The following is a 17931-nucleotide window of genomic DNA, read 5'->3' as shown; positions in this document are numbered from 1 at the left end:
TCTGTTTTATTTAATTTTATCTTTGGCTAAGGTTGCAGTGCTTTCCCATTGTTCAGCATCTGATGAAGTGTTTGATAGGCCATTGATATGGTGACAACAGAGCGTATTTTCCTTTGGGCTTACCAAGGACTTTTCCTGTCTTCTTTAAATTTCTTCTGATTGGCCTGCAGAATCACCTCTTCATAGTTTTACTTCTTTTTTATTTCTGTTATGAGCAACATTAATTCTTTTAAGAACGTCCAGTTGTCTTTATGGTTTGCCCCATACCATTAGATTAGATCATACCCACTCGATTTGCTCTGTCAGTTTTTTTATTGCTGGGGTACAGAAATGCTTCCTCTACATTTTGATTCCCTACTTTCTGCTTTGAAAAAACTTAAACATTCAAAAACTCTGATGTATCCAGATGTGGTGGCACACTCTTATGATCTCAGTAACTTGGGAGGCAGAGTCAGGAGGATGCCAAGTTTGAGGACAGCCTGGGCATCTTAGCAAGATCCTGTCTCCAAATAAAAAAATAAAATGGGCTGGGGGTGTAGCCCTAGAGGTTTTAGTTCTACAAAACCTCTGAAGGACCAAAGATGATTCTTTCTCAGCACCTAATTTCCTAGTGGACAGGGAGACATGAGCATTCCTCTGGAAACATGTTGGATGTCTTTCAAGAGACAGCTTTTGTTATGGAGGCTGGCATCAGAGGTGAACATAAAAGGAGGTGAGTACAAGGCAGCTCATTGTTCATAAATGAAACTTTTATTGCCTTGTGGTCTTTGGAAGAATTCTCCAAGCTTGGCTCTCTCATCTGAAAAACAGAGTAAAAACAGAAGTAGAGGTAAAGAAGGGGAAAAATTCAGAATATCTTTATAGGAACCTTTTCTGTTTTCAAGTAAATACAGAAATTTTAAATCAGTAGTGGAACATTAGAGGGGGTTACCAACTGTAGATGTGCAATTCTTAGAAATCATAGAAAAAAAAGAGAGTCAACTGCATAACTGGTTCCAGGAGTAGATGAGTGGGATTCACTAAAGGCAGAACAGAAAAACACTGACAGACAGGAGAAGGAAAATTATAGGACATATTTCCTCAGGTATGTGTGCAGCAGTGGCTATGCCATGCATCTTCTGCACCAGAACAAGCAGATGCTCTCATCCTCCCTCATCTTTCTTGCCCCATATCCAGCATGTAAAGAGTTGGTAGTATAAGTAAGGATGCAGAAGGAGGAGTGACTTTTCTGAGCTGAGAGGTAGTGAGTACTAAGGAGATGAGACTCAGATCTGCATCCTTTGGAAATGATTCTATAATCTAACAATGGAGATAATTCTACTATCAGGTAGAATTTTCAGTAAAGATGGAAATGTTATATATCTGAACATTTGGAAATGTAAATGTTCTGTATCTTCTTCAATAAGCTAGCCTTTAGCAACAAGTGAGTACTTAAAATGTGACTAGCGTAACCAAACAACTAAATTTAAATTTTATTTAGTTTGATTTCAGTAGCCACATATGAATAAGAACTCCCATATTGGACCATGCATGATAATGGTGTAGCACAGTTTCTAAAACAAGGAGGTAATCAATAGATGCTCACTGACTGATGGTATAAAAGGTATGACAAATGAAAAATAATGAAATTAGTCAAGCATCGTGGCACACACCTGTGATCCCAGCTACTCTGGAGACTGAGGCAGGAGGATCACTAGTTCGAGGCCAGCATGGGCAACTTAGTGAGATCCCATCTCAAAATGGAATTTCCAAAAAGGCTAGAGATGAAGCTCAGTGGTAGAGGGTTGATGAGTTCAATCCCTGGTACTGTGGAAGGAAGGAAGGAAGGAAGGTAAAGATGTCCACTTGCTTCACACTGTTACTATGAAGATCAAAGGGTTTAACATCTGTCAAAAACTTTAACCAACTATACAAGCTGCCACCTTAGAGTGAAGTGCTATTTTGAAATGAGATGCTATTTGAAAATTCACACATAAGAGAACTTTAGATATAACTTTGTGGATAGAAGCCTATCCAAAATACAGCATACACTATTTCTTTTATTATAAATTAACTTCTCTTGGATTTCAGGTATTTCTTCAGTCAAGTAAAGGGGTAGAAGCAGGATAAACCTTGAGCATGTTAAGAACATTAACTACTGAGGAATCCTGGGTGCCTGATGTCAGTTCCTCATTTATTTTTATTTTGGTAACAGGGGTTGAACTCAGGGGTGCTTAACCACTGAGTTACATCCCCAGTCCTTTTTAGTTTTTTCTTTTGAGACAGGGTCTCACTGAGTTGCTTACAGCTGCACTAAATTACTGAGGCTCCCTCGAACTTGTGATCCACCTGCCTCAGCCTCTCTAGCTGTTGGCATTACAGGTGTGTGCCATCATGCCTAGCTCCATTCTTCTTCTTGCCACATTAACTTGCACTCCTCATGCTTGAGTTAAAAACTTCTTGTCCTCCTTTTCTTCTAGTTAGTTGATTGTGATGTGATAAAGTCTAAACCACCAATTTAAGCAAGCTCTTAAATTGTTCATGCCAGTGAATTTTGGGAAGGCTTCCAGTGGCCACCCAGGGCAGAAGAGGTCAGCCTTATGTGCAGTGAGAATAGGTGTGGATGGAGATAAGGAAGATACTGTCATGACAGCTAATTCAGAATTAGGATGCTGCTTTTCTTATTGTCAGACTTAAGGCATTACACAGAATGCAAACTACTGCTTTTTATATGACTGTGTTTTATTGTTTGGTTTGCTAGTTTTACTTCTGAGCCCAATCTGATTTACACTCTTTCTAGTCATGGGAATCAAGTGTTTTATAGATTTCCTCTTGCAAAGGCATGAAGTGATGATTAGTGAGAAAACCAGAGAGAGATTAAATCATGTGGGCTGTATTCTTGTTTTAGACAGAAACTTATATTTGACTTTGAATTCAGGGTATACAATCTTCATTTGTTCTACATATTAATATTCAGTTAAAATTAAATAAATATTATTGAAAATCTTGTTTTATTAGCAAGAATTGCATTCTGTATGTTTTTCAGGAAAAGTTCTAACTGATGCATGAGAATGTATAGGCATGGTCACTAAAGGTTTTGTGTTGGCCAGGATGGAGCCTATCACCTACCTCAGAGATAGGCACGGATTAGAGCTTGTGTTAGTCATCACTATGACTAACACTTTGCATCACTATGACCAAAATACCTGTCAAGAAAACTTTGAGGAGGGAAAATTGATTTGGGGGCTTGTAGTTCCATAGTTCTTAGTCCATAGGTGGCTGACTCCTTTGCTCTGGGCATAAGGTGAGGCAGAACACCATGGGGTAAGGGTGTGGAGGAGGAAATCTACTCACCTCATGGCAACCAGGAAGCAGAGAGTGAGGAAGGGGCTTCATGGAAGAGACACCCTTCCAGGGCAGAGCCCCGTATTACCTACATCCCCTGGTCACACCCCACATACCCACAGTTACCACCCAATTATTTCATTCAAACTAGGATGGATTAATTAGGTTGTAGCTCTCATGATCCAATCATTTCACCTCCAGACATCTCTGCATTAGCCCAAGAGCTTTTGGAGGACACCACATATCCAAACAATAACGGAGCTTGATTAAATAGTTGTTGGATATCTAATGAATGAGGGATGTGTGAATGAACAAACATGTCTACGAAACAACCAACAGTGTGCATAGCTTGCCACTAGATTTTCACAGAATTAGGTGCTCATCAGTTTTTAGCTAGTCTGGCAAATTTTTGCTGACCTTCTTTGATTGCCTGAGAAGGGTTTCCCTAGCACATCCAGATACAGCTGTCTGTCAAATATGATCCAACAGCAGTCTGGTTTGTCATACACCAGAAGCCAGTACACTTGTTGTTTTTTTTTTTTCACATCTTTAAGCAACATGACATGAATATTATGAAAAATCACTCTGAACCACCTGCTGTCAGTCACTAATTCCCTATGGCTAGCTGGGAGAGACACTTACTATATCCAATTTAGTTTCTGTGATTTATTTGGAAACTTCACTGGAGAGCTGTAGAGGACTCACTCTCATTTCTGTGGCAGAATCTGGCTAAGTCCCCCTTAACAAAGAATCTGAAAGGAAACTGCTCTGTAGCACCTGGGCTGAGCTGAGAAGGCTGCTGGAGGCTTGCTTCCTTGGGATCTCATAGGAGGAGGAGCAGTGGATGTGCAGGCTGTAGCTGTAGTTCTGATGGCTGGCCCTAGAGCAAGGACCACTAGGAGAGGGGTCCTCCCTCTTCCTGCCCAGAATCCCTGGGGCAAGCGGAGCAGAGGACTCTCGGCTTGGATGTGATCACATTCACACTGTTGTCTGATCCAGAGTTAAAGAAAACCAGTGGCAAGTGTTTTCTTATTTAAATTGTTCTTTGAGGGACATGGCTTCATGATAGTAATTGAAAAATAAAATCAAATGATATATTGTTCACATCAAGGGCACAATAAAAGACCTTGAAAAAAAAGCCATTTTATTTGCACTTTATGAAGCCATTTTACTGTCAGAGAGAAGAACTCTTCTTCTATGTGTTTTCTTTCATTTCTGCTCAAAACTTATACCATGGAAACTTTGAAGTAGGCCAGATCCTATGAAGACCAATGTAACTGTGGCTTCAGGAGTCTCCTAGGAGAGGATAGGGTCATGATAATGGTGGCCAACAAAGGAGATTAATGAATTCCATGGCAGCCCAAATGTAGGCCATGAAGCCAAGGGGAGACATAATTGACACCATAAAAAGTGAACCTCTGCCCTTCAAGGAGACCATGTGAATTTCCCTGAGGCCCAGAGGTGGTTCTGCGAAAGCTAAGTTTCCACCAAATTTGCCAGTGGCACTCAGTTAACTCTGGATTTTTGAGCAGTGGGAGACTGAGCTTGAGCTAATTACTCAATCACAGGCTGAATTGTCACCTTCATAAAAGTATCTGTCTTGGGTTTCTCCTGATGTGCTTAGGAAAAATAATGGGTGAGATGACAGGGAAAGAAAGAAAATATGCCATCACTCACTACCCTTGAGGAGTTTTAGTCCTGTCACAGGAGCTGTGGGAACAATATTGACAGAAATGCCAGAAATGTCACTTCTGAAAAATAAGGGTGAATGGGAAACTTCACTGAAGGCTTAGATGAAACTTTGACTCACATCAGTTATTATCAGAGGAGTGCTCCTTCACTAAGCAGGTCCTAGTGCTCCCCAGGAACTCATTCCTGAATATTCATTAGAAGGTACTTATGTGGGTGTTACTCATGGAAGAAAATAAAAATCCATAAGTGTTTCCTAAGAACCTTTCTATAACATGTAGCTGCAGCAGGTTGATGTCTCCTACAAATGTTCTGAGAAGAAGATAAGGGCATAAGATGACAAGTTGACTGAGGAGCATGCGTGACCCATACCATTAAGAAGTCACACTTGGCTAGTTGCAAATGAGGGACTTAATTGAATAAAGAAAAACAATAGAGAACCAAAACATTGAAACACACATGCATGTGAGAACACATCCTTTGGGAACATGCAAGTGCACATGCACACACTCTACTTGATTCAAAGGTTAATTCATCTCCTTACTGGAAAATCTTAATAAATCAATCATGTTGATCAGATGGCAAAGCAGTTGCAGGAGGAACTGACTTTGTGTATCTGACATAGAGATGGATTGAGCACCAAGTGTTCATCCCAGGTGATGGTGAAACTGATAAGTTTTTGGAATATCAGAAATACAGGTGCTCAGAGCAAGTATGAATGTTAAGTCTTTGGCATGAATTCCTCACTTCTTATAATCATCATTTGATTCATGTTGACTGAGGAGAACCACTGAAGTCAAGAATGATGCTTTTCAGACAAAAGCAAAACAAAAAAATAAAACAAAATGGAGGTTCTCTTATCTAAAGGTGCCCATTTGTTTAATGGAAAGTTAATGGGCCTGGTCAAGAGACTAGGATTCAAGCCTCATGTCCTCATCTTCCAACAAGTCCTTAGATGATTCTGGACCATATTTTGAATAGCCCTGACTATCCTACTGCCACCATCACACTAATGGAAAATATTACTTGAGCAATTTTCTTATTTATGAACTTATATAGTTTAATAAAAATCTCACATGTACTCTAAATTGTGCCAGGGATTCAGAGTTCAGTACTGCCCAGTTACCTCAAGAAGTTCAGAGTTGAGTGGGGATTAAAAATCTCAGAGGGTGCTGGGCATGGTGGTGCATGCCTGTGATCCCAGCAGCTCAGAAGGTTGAGGCAGGAGGATCGTGAGTTCAAAGCCAGCCTCTGCCACTTAGTGAGGCCCTAAGCAACTCAGTGAGACCCTGTCACTAAATAAAATATAAAAAGGTCTGGGGATGTGGCTCAGTGGTTACGTGTTCCTGGGTTCAATCCCTGTCCCCAAAAATAAACAAATAAATTAAAGAAAGAAAGAAAAATCTCAGAGAGAGGACAATTATCTGTTGCTATTTCTTGTGCTCTATCAGAAGATATTAACACCTTATCCAACTAGACAGAAAATAGACACAGGTCTCATCTGAACCTGTGGGTGTCAATTGATGGAGGTGACTAGGTGGTGACACAGAGACTAATGCCATGGAAAGACAATTTGTTTCACTTACACTTCCCAGGGAGCATGCCAGTGTTGGTCAGAGGGCAGAATGTGGTAAGGGAAGGCATGGATCAAAGACTTTAAGGGGTTTTCAGGGAGGTCAGGGCAGAAGTTTATGATTGGCTAGTTTGAATAATTTGGGGGCCTTTTTACTACAGAGATGGTCTCTAAATGCTGGCACCTGGCCTTGGGATGATTTCAGGTAGGGAAATGCTGACTTAATATGTAAGGGTTAGATAAGAGTATGGTTGGCTTGAGTCTGAGAGACATGCTCCCAAGTAAGTTGTTTACTATCTTTCAGACCTAGTCCTGGGAGGAACAGTATGACTCCAGGTATTGAAGGCCCTCAAATACCAAAGCATCAAGATCACATCAGAAAATAAGAAAATATAATGAACATAATTGGCCCTGTGATAGCTGGGTGTGAAACAGACAAAATACAGAGTCTAAAAAGAGGAAACACATCATTCTCTGATCAAGTTTATTGCCTGAAAAAAACTGAGAAAGGAGCAAAAGCAATGTTATTTGGCTTAAAACAATTAAATGTGAACATTATATGAAATAACCTGTATTCTGTATCCATTATGTAATATGGTATTTTTCCAAAATAAATATTTTAGCTCAGAGGTTAACATATTTGATTACTAATGTCAGAAACCAATTTCCACATACCTGGGTTCTACCGCATCTACCTAAATTCTTTCCTCAGTGGAAAAGTAAAATTTTTGCCAGAAGTGGGAAATGTAGACCACTAGCCCACTACCTTCTGAAGGAAATTAGAGCCTAAATCCTACAAAGAGGTTTTTGACTAATCTAGTTGGGATCTGACAATCTAGGAAGCTTAAAAAATGCCCTAAGCTATTTGTAGAGGTAAGTTTCTTGTGTCATGAAGTATTTCTCTCCATTTGGAAACTATGGAATCCATGACATATATTGTTTTAAGTGATCTTTTAAGGTCACTCTGAAAATCAGTTACTAAGCCAGGAGGTGAATTTTTATCCCTGTGCATTCTCCATTCAGAATTTGCCATATAATGCCCTTTAGGTTTTCTCTTGATCATGTTTCCTGGGGGAGGTGGGAATGACTAAGATAGATGTGTATGAAAGGATGAATATTGGTGATACATTATGTAAGGCTCAATGAAAGTTGGGAATTCACAAGATGCTTGGAACATCATCAGCTTCTCTTTTATGCATTTCCTTGGCCTAAGCTTGGATGTTTTCTAAGAAGCAGTTGCAAAAGCAAGTGGAAGAAAGGACCTGGTTTGTGTGTGTGTGTGTGTGTGTGTGTGTGTGTGTGTGTGTGTGTATCTTCATTTGTGAGTGCGTGTAAACTCTAACTTGTTTAAATAAGGAATGTGTGAGCAACTTTCCAATCTTCCTTTAAGTGAATGATGAGCTTGGATTTTTACAGGAAATGAAATTAGAAGCTAAAGAAAAAGCCCAGCCTGGATCTTCTAAGCAAGCGCCCTCTAGGCAATCATTTTTTAAGGGAACCAAGTCCTTATTGCTAAGTTTGCTTAGCAACATGTTTTCTTGATGAAGGTTGTCAAAGCAGAGGGAAGTGAATAGAGGTTTGATTAACCACAGACCATAATTGCTATATCAGTTTCTTTTGTAAGTGTAAGATTGTCTTTGCATATTCATAAGGGGGTGTCTAAGCAGCTCTGCTGGAGCTGTCAAGCCTCTAAACTGTGTTGAATTAGGAAGTGTATGGAGGCCTCTCAATGGGTGGCCCTGGGGACATTTTTTCACAATCAAAGAATTCAGATTGTACAGAATTTACTCACTGTAAAAAGTTGTTAGGCATAGAAGGAGGTTATAGAATTTATTTTTCCCATAGAGTTTCCCATAGGACAGAAACTTCGTGAATAGGTTGAATTCAATACAATCCTAAAGTCTTTGAAATGAACAATCACTGGAATGGAAAAGAGAACAGAAACTTAGAAACTGAGAAGCATGAAAGTTAATCCAATTATCCCAACAGCAGAGGGTGGGGGCAAACATAAATTGAGCATCATGGGATTAAGGTTACATTTTATACTTTAGGATAATACAGATTTTCCTAATAATATACAATGGTAATGAGCCTGCCCATTACAGTCCTGCCTTGTTAAAATGTATTGATTCTACTGTGATCTGAATTAGGAAAGTAAATCTGAGGCCTGTCTATTTATACAAGTGTAAACTGATTTTCAGAGTTTTACTTCATTTATATCATTTCTTTTTCCTTTTCAAGTTGCTTTTAAATGTATAATCTCATTTCATCTTCCAAACAAGTTTAACTAAATGTGAGAATCTGGGGTAAATTATTTACATACTGTGCTAGAATTACTGGCAAAGTTAGGATTGGAATTCAGAGCTCTTTCCACTCATCCACATTTGCTTCCTTCCAAAGACTTCTAATCTTGGCACTGTCTAGGTTTGTGGTTTCATGAAAGCATTACTATGTCAAAGGCTGCTGCTGCATTCTAGAGACTTGAATCCACTGATCAAGTGGATCACAGCTACCTGTCCAAGAATAAGTCAGAAAAGGATTTCAAGACCATGGGTTCTACTCCAGCTGACACTTTACAAAATCTAGGAGTGAGGAACATGCTCGAAAGCATTTTGCAAGAGATAAATGTGGAGGTAAGAATCACACTCCTGCAGTAGCTTTCAAACCGAATTCCTACTCCAGAGGCAGATTTAGACAGATTTAATACTCACACACACTGAGTATTAAAGGCTCTGCAGTGCATTGGTTTTGCCTCTGAGCTCCTTGAGACCATTGTTTGATCCCTAAATACAGTTTACAGGAACTTTTAAACAAATGTATGCTGCATTATTCTCATTATTCAATTATGAGTCTTTCCCCCAGCATTTTAATTAGCACTCATTTACTGAGAATTAAACTGTCATTTTAGTTGAACTCAAAGGAGTACCCAAGGGCTATGTATTCCATAAGATAATAAAGCACCATATAATTCTGATGCTTCAACAATTTAGACTGCAGTCATGACAGGGCTTTCTGTCAGCCATTTCAGATGGCACTTAATCATTAGTGTTGAAGAGGAGACACCATCATTCTACACCTGAAAATCTGATACCTAATCATGTTAGATCAAGAAAATCTGCTCTTTGATTCATACTTGATGCCATGAAACAGAAAGTCTGAAGCGAAGATCTGCTTTCCAGCCTTAGACCCTTGACTTCTGTCCCTGGTTTTACCACATGGCAGCTGTGTTTTCTAGGCAGTGTGGGCCCTGTGTACCCACAGGTGCTGTGACTCTGTAATGACTGTCACCATAGTGGGCTATGATTGTGGTTTCTACTGGTTTCTGGGTCTGCCCTTACCTTCTCAGACCCATTTATTTTCTCTTAGTGTTTATTATATAGAATTTTTAATGTCTGGATAGGAAGACTCTATCAAGACAATGAGATGAAGAAGGCATATAGAATTCTTCATTATTACTTCTGAAAAATACCACTTTCTTTCATAGAGTTCAAGGTAGAAATAGTGGTTTATTTTGTTTTATTTGTTTTTAGACCACTTATGATGTTTGAAACCTTGGTTTATCTTACCAACTTTCACAGTTTCTGTCCAATCATACATAGGATTCACCAGTTTTGAAAAGCTGGGTGCCTTCAGCTGAGTCAAACAAGCATAACATCACAAGACCAGAGAATTAAAGGAGAAACATGACCTGAGACATCCAATAATGTCCAATGTCTCCATTTGAAATTCAGAAGACTGAGGGTCAAGGAAATCAGATGATTTTCCCATGGCCATATAACTGAATTTGTGAGAAACAAAAACTGAAACCCAAGTATTCTGTTTTCCTTATATTTTTTCTTTATACCTATGAGGCAGTGCCACATAGCAAGGAAGAGCAAGAACTCTGGGATCCAAATGCCTGAGTCTGAATTCCAGTCCCATCACTTTCTACTGAGAAACTTTAAGAAAATGTTCTAATTTTAATGACAGTAATTCTTGACATATGACTTGAGCTTAGAAATATTACCTGTTGCTATTGCTCTAGTTCTGTTTTCTGAGTTCTTATAGGCACAGCAGAGTGGAATTAGGCATTGGTGTTTTACATCTTTGCCATGCCAAGTGCCAGCTCTTTTGCACTTTGTGTCCAAACTTCACAACCATCTCTAAGAGGAAATAAGTGGACATAGAGAACAATTTGCCCAAAGCTGAATTTTTTTTTAATTTTTACAGTCTGCTTTTTGATTCATTGTACACCAATGGGGTACATCTTTTTGTTTCTATGATTGTGCATGATGTGGATTCATTCCATTTGTGTAATCATACATGTACATAGGGTAATGATGTCTGGCTCATTCCACCATTTTCATACCCCCTTTCATTTCCCTCTATGTAAATCAAAAGTTCCTCCATTTTTCTCTCACCTCACCCCCCACCCCCATTATATATAATCATCCACTCCTATTTGGAGTCAGTAAGTCAGAATTAGAACCCAATTCTCTTTGATTATAATATCTGAAGAGATTTCATATATGACCTGCTCACATGACTTACAGTTCTAACTCAAGCCCTTTCCTATACTGGCTACTGTCCTGGGTTTTATTTTTGATGGAGAGTGGGTAGGGTTTTGTGCATCCTCCCAAAGTATGTTTTGTGGGTACAGTCTACTAAAAAATGTTGTGTTTTTACCATTTACAATATAGATTAATATTTTCTTGTCTCAGATTTCCTGAAAATCAGTTAAGTAGAGAAGGAAGTCTAGTCTGTAAGAAGAAAGGGTGGACTTCTAACATCACTGAGAGTATCTTTCATGATTTTACTCTTGAGGTCATATTTGGTCTTAACAATACAGAAGCAAAGAAAAATCTTCTTTGAAAAAAAAGGTAAGACCAACCTGATAGAGGAAAAGTCAAATTCATTTTTCTTCCCATGAAAAATTTTAGTAACATTCACTTTGTTCTGATTGAACAAAAAATTCCTTAGGTTAGGATAGTTGCAAGAGGAGGTGGTAACAGTTGGAAGTACACTGGATATAGAATCAACCTGATTTTTCTCATAGACTGGAGTTTGGGAATGATAGAAAGGTCAGATTTTGTTCTTTGTTCTGATTGTGTCTTATGGATGTTCCCCACACAGAATATTGGGAAGTGCAGATCTCTGAAAGAGTTTCAGTAAACTCTTTCGTTTCTTTTAACCAAGTGAGTACTCGAAGTCTTGGGTATAGTTTTGAATTTTCTTGCCACAGCTAAGGTAGAAAAACCCATCCTGAACAGAGTAGCACCTCTTCTGTCCATATTGATCTGAGAAAAGGATATTCTGCTGTGTTCTTTCATCAGAATTACAGTTCAGATATTTGCCCTGCAAATGTGAAACTGCCAGCAGCACCAAGGATGGAACAATGGTCTATCTGAAGTCAACGGGAAGGAGGCACTGGGAGTTATCCTCCTGAAGGTGGCAAAATAAAGCTGCTCTGTCAGACATTCAAAACACTGGTTCTAGGAGCCAGAGAAATATCAATGAGCCAAATGTTAGCTTTGAACTTAGGAACATGCCTTATAGTGAGAGGAAAAGCACAAAATTCACAAATCAGTAAAAGATAAGGGAATAAGGCAGTAATTCTATCACATACTCAATGATAAGTGGTATTTTGCCAAAATGTTTTGCTATGTGTTATTTTGCTCAGTCCTCTCAAGGACCTGGTGGCCTCCCAGGTAGACACTAGATGCTGGAGTTTGAGGCACATTCTCCTTGGCCATGTTCTTTTCAATTCCGTTCACACTGGATTGGGGCCCTGCCTTGACTCACCCTTCCTTCTGATTATGAAGGTGAGACTCCTCCTCCATCCACCTTTTGCACCTATCCCACACCCTCCCTGTGTGAGCTCAACCAGCTTAGTGACTTTATATTGGGAAGCTCCTACATTTATAACTTCATCCACTGACCTCTCATCTCTGTGCAGATTCACACAGTTCACTATGTAATGGACTATACATGATAATTTTAATAAGATGCCTCTTTGGAATCTGTGTTTGGATGCCTATGAACTCTTGATTTTCTCCTGCTCCCAAGCTCTTTCTTCCCCATGCAATGTCATTCCTCCTGTCTTAACCTCATAGCTAAAAAGCATCACTACCCACTCATGGAGGGTAGAAACTTGGTTTCTTAGGCTTAATTTCTGACCTTCCTTTCATTCCCGAACTCCAGTCTATGAGAAGAATCAGGTTGATTCTATATCCACAGTGTACCTCCAACTCTTACCATCTCCTCTTGCAAGCATCCTAACCTAAGTCATCATTATCTGCTGCCAGGTTCCTGCAGTGGCTATCTAACCAATGTCCCTGCAGCCACTCTGTCCTCCCATGCCACTCCCTCAAGCCATTGACTGGATAGTACCGAGACTGATCTTCGTGAAGCAAAATAAGACAAAATGGATTCATGTCTTTCCCCTGCTAAAATCTCTGAATGACTTCCAACTTTGCTTAGGAAACACTTCTTACCCTGCCTTAAACATCATGTGGGATCTGGCTCCTGACCATCTGCTAACTTTCCATCCTCATTCCATGTTCCTGTTCCCCTTGTCACTATTCCTCAGCCCTCCCTGGTCTTCTGACAGTTTCTAGAACACTCCTTGATCTTTTCCAACCCAGGAGATATGCACCTGCTGTTTTCTTTCCTTCTCTGGCTCTCAGCCTGTATGCTCCTCATTTTTCACGCTTCATTTTAAATTTAACCTTTTCACAGAGGCCTTTCTTGGCCATTCTCTCCCCTTATTTCTTCTCTATCACTATGTCTGGTTGTTTTTTTTTTTTTTGTTTTGTTTTGTTTTTTTTTCCCTTAGGACTTACTTTTACCCAAAACTACTCAAGCATGGAAGCAGACTGGGTGCCTCCATATGGTTTGGAAAATCAGTTGGTCTTATTAAAAATCAGTGGAAGGCTGGGGCCTAGAAAATATTATAGGAGTTATGGGTACAAAAAGTAAAATTTTTGTTTACCAACCAAAACTTCTTGTACTTTACTTCTGCCTCTGGCAGGGGTGGTTAGTGTAGCTGGCAGAGTGTCACCAATATATGTCTGGTGACTGCCTATGATGAATGCTTTTTGCTAAAGTGAATTCAAAAGATATCTATCATTGGTCTTGGGTTAACTACTATTTGCATCTCTCTTCTCTTTCTTTAGTACAATGGAAAGAAAGCTCTGTTTTCCTTCTTGTGGGGTGAGCCATAAAGGCACATTCACTACCACTCTGGGAAATTCATTCTGTTTTTATTCCACTGTCATGTTAAGCCCACCAGGGGCACCTTCTCAGGGCAAACATTTTGCATTTCTACTTGCTATTTTTTCTTGCTCATAACATTGTTATCCTTGTTAGCTGCCTGCTTCAAAGGAACCATTAGTAGAGAGAAAATGAATAAGACAAAGAAAGAAAGACATGACACCAAAAGAGGCTGGCTGGGCCAGAGTACAGGAAAGGCTGGCACAAACAATCTCTACTCCAGCCTGTTCTAATTATCTCCCTGCTTAGTTCAAGAATAGCTTCCCTATGACTGTCATGAGCTGTGACTTCAGCTCATGGTATTTGAGTACACTGAAATTAAACACCACCAACATGGTAATGATGCTTAGTACCACACACTAATTAAAATCAGCCAATGGTAGCCATAAGAACCCTACATGAGAGCCATGATACCTGAGAGGGACAGAAGTAGCAGAGGGAATAAGGGAGAGCCAAACATCTGGGCTCTGCATAAACACCAGAGTCCAAATATTGGCCATTGTCTGTTCTGCCTTTCTTGTAGCTCTTGGAAGATGCCCCTGCTCTGGGTTTTCCTTTGCAGACTGAGGGCAGATGTGTGGGTTCAGTTAGGAAATGACTTAAAAATAAACACATAAGAAAGCTTCATACCATAGGAAAGAAGGTCTTGACCTACAGAAAGAACCCAAGCTTCACCCAGATAATTTTTCACATGACTATTTAAATCTCAACCATTTTAAGTGCAATGCTCAGCAATGATTAATGAGTTGATAGTGACTACAGGTATGCCACATGATCCAGCTGAATCTTGTTGGAAAATTAATAATATTTTTTAACAACTGAGACAGAATAGATGAATGTAATGGTGAATTTAGGCTGCACTATATTTATGACTGCTTAGAATAGAAGGATGAATCAATCATTAATGTTGATGGAGGGGTACAAGGGGCCAAATAAATTCCAATGGTATATATTTGGGTTTAAAAAATTACTTTGTGGCTCTTTGTCAGTACTTGAAAAATTTTAAGTTTGATTTTTCTTAGCACTTAAATAATGAAAAAAAATAGATGTTATAATAAAGATCAGGACACATCTTTTTTTGTCTATGCACAGTATTTAGCAGAGTTTAGAGCAGAGCAATGCTGAAGAAATGTTCTATTTTTGGAGAGATTATGGAAAATCTAATTAAACAACAATAAAAACATTGCATATTTATTAGTAAAGCAGCATGAGCAATGGAGGGGAAATAGGTAGAAACCCAAATGAATTCTGGTCCAAATTCTAAGTCTATCTCTGAGTCTTAAAAACAAGCAGCCCTCCTACCTCTATTCCTCCAAATCAAAAAATAAAGCTTTGGTCATTTCCGGTGCTCTTTCTCTGGGTCACTTGGTCAGCTTCCTTCGCTGTCCCTCCCACTCTCCTACCCCTGTCAACCGCCGCTGGGACCTCTGCCATCACTTCCTAGCTCGCTCTCTCGCTCACACATCCTCCACAATTCAGCGCCTGGAAGATCATGCTGCGCGCATGTCCTGGTCCTCGGCCGCAGCTGCTCCATGAACCCTCAGGTGCCCACTCCTTGGCGCGTCAGAGGCTGTCTCGGTAGGCGCCGCTGCCTCACCTGACCCGGGGAGGCGAAGGGGGTTATGAGGAGGCGCCCGGGCCTCACCACACATGCAGCCGCCACCACTGTTGCCGCCCTCGGCCATGGCCAAGGTCAAGATGGAACTGGAAAACAAGTACCTGCCCAAACTCATGACTGAGAAGGACTCTCTGGACCCGTCCTTCACTCATGCCATGCAGCTTCTGACGGCAGAAATTGAGACGATTCAGAAAGGGATTGTAAAATGGATGATGAGGATAATTACTTGGATTTATTTTCTAATAAGAACATGTAGCTGAAAGAGCGGGTGCTGATACCTGTCAAGCAGTACCCAAAGTTCAATTTCGTGGGGAAGATTCTTGGACCACAGGGGAATACGATGGAAAGACTGCAGGAAGAAACTGTGCAAAGATCTCTGTGTTGGGAAAGGGCTCAATGAGAGACAAAGCCAAGGAAGACGAGCTTCCCAAAGGTGGAGACTCAAGGTATGCCCACGTGAATATGTATCTGCATGTCTTCATTCAAATCTTTGGACCCCCATGTGAGGCTTATGCTCTTATGACCCATGCCATGGAAGAAGCAAAGAAATTTTTACTACCAGATATGATGGATGATATCTGCCAGTAGCAATTTCTAGAGCTGTCCTAATTGAATGGAGTACCTGAGCCCTTGTGAACATGGGGTGCCAGTGAGAGGCTGGGGTGCTGCACCTCCACCTCCACCTGTTCCCAGGGGCTGTGGTGTTGGACCACCTTGGGGAGCTTTGGTGCTGGTATCTTAGTGAGAGGTGCCATCACCAGAGGTGCCACTGTGCCAGAGGAGTGCCACCCCCACCTACTGTGAGGAGTGCTCCAGCACCAAGAGGGCGGGACAGCAGGCATCCAGAGAACACCTTTGTCTCCACCCCCTGCACCAGAAACAGATGAAGAATATGGATATGATGATACATATGCAGAACAGAGTTGTGAAGTCTACGAAGGCTATTACAGCCAGAGCCAAGGGGACTCAGAATATTATGACTATGGACATGGGGAGGTTCAAGATTCTTATGAAGCTTATGGCCAAGATGACTGGAATGGGACCAGGCCATCACTGAAGGCCCCTCCAGCTAGGCCAGTGAAGGGAGCATACAGAGAGCACCCATATGGACGTTGTTAAAAACAAACAGGAGGGGAAAATATCAGTTATGAGCAAAGTTGTTACTGATTTCTTGTGTCTCCCAGGATTCCTGTTGCTTTACCCACAACAGACAAGTAACTGTCTAAGTGTTTTTCCTCTTGGTCCCCTTCTCCCCACCTTCCTCCATTCTTAACACCTGCATTCTGGCTTCTGTATGTAGTATTTTAAAATGAGTTAAAATAGATTTAGGAATATCAAATTAATTTCTAAGTGTGTAGATGCTTTTTTCTTTGTTGCTTAAATATAAGTGTAACTTTTATAATAAAAAAGAAGTTGAGTAAAAAAAAAAATGTGGCAATGCTTGCTTAAAGGTTCTGAAGTAAAGACTTGTTAACTTTCTCTTAGTTTTGATTTGAAGCATCCCATAAAGTTATAGTTGCAGAATCCCAAACTAGGCTACATTTCAAAATTCACGGCTGTTTAAGATTTAAAATCACTAACATTAACAGCAGTAGGTGCCACCATGCAAAAGTGAGCTCAGGTGTCTCTAGAAATATTTTCTTTAAAAGCACATGGTGGTTGATTCTTAAGTTAAATTTTAATATGAAAGATCCTCATGAATTAAATAGTTGATGCAATTTTAACATTAATTGATTTAAAACAGAAAAGAACAAAATTAAGTTTGTAAAACTGACTTTTTCCATTACGTGGGTTTTGAAATCTAGCCCCAGACATACAGTGTTGAGCGATAGTTGGTGGGGAGTAAGTTTTGAAGAGGTTGACTGGGGCAGAGGGGCTGGCCATCTAAATTTAATTTGACGTAGAGTTTGTTAGCTACATTCTTTCAGTAGTAGTACTAATAATTAAAGTTGCAGTATTCAGGAAGAATAAAAGTATTTTGTCCATTTGAGATTCTGCACTCCACAAAAAGCTCATTTGAACACTGGGGCCAAAAGCTGAATTTTTTTATTTAGTTGACAGTTGTCAATATTGAACTGTTCCCAAGGTAGTCAAGTATGTCTCAACACTAGCCTGATAGACAAAGGGACACTGCAACTGAATGAAAAAGGAATCAAAATTCACTTTGTACATACGTTAAAGTCCTACTTGGATTTGTACCATGCTTCTATTTTGTTCTTGGAAGATTAAATGCTACATGTGTAAGTCTGCCTAAATAGGTAGCTTAAACTTATGGCAAAATATCTGCAGCAGTTTGTCAAAAAAGTTTAGTCCTTTTTTTTTTTTAACTTTTATTAGTTCAATGCATGTCTATAATCTAAACATAAACAAAAATGAGTCTAATTACTCCCTTTTTTAATGTTTAATTACACAGTTGGGGACTTTATTGTTATGACAATATATATCCAAATATGGTTTTTGGTTAAAACAACAATTA

The 17931-nt window shown here is 39.8% G+C and overlaps 1 long non-coding RNA gene and 1 pseudogene across 2 annotated transcripts in view; one reads left to right on the top strand and one right to left on the bottom strand.

Moving 5' to 3' along the window:
• LOC306643258 overlaps positions 1 to 17931 on the bottom strand; it is a 193018-nt gene that overhangs the window by 97684 nt on the left and 77403 nt on the right. The window lies entirely within an intron of this gene.
• Positions 9136 to 16714, top strand: LOC306642590 (KH domain-containing, RNA-binding, signal transduction-associated protein 1-like; annotated as a pseudogene). The gene is made up of 2 exons: positions 9136 to 9219; positions 15420 to 16714. The product of its transcript is annotated as a KH domain-containing, RNA-binding, signal transduction-associated protein 1-like (transcript).

This window comes from Sciurus vulgaris (assembly GCF_902686455.1).
Source record: "Sciurus vulgaris genome assembly, chromosome: 13".
NCBI lineage: Eukaryota > Metazoa > Chordata > Mammalia > Rodentia > Sciuridae > Sciurus > Sciurus vulgaris.
This window is presented reverse-complemented; position numbering and strand designations above follow the sequence as displayed.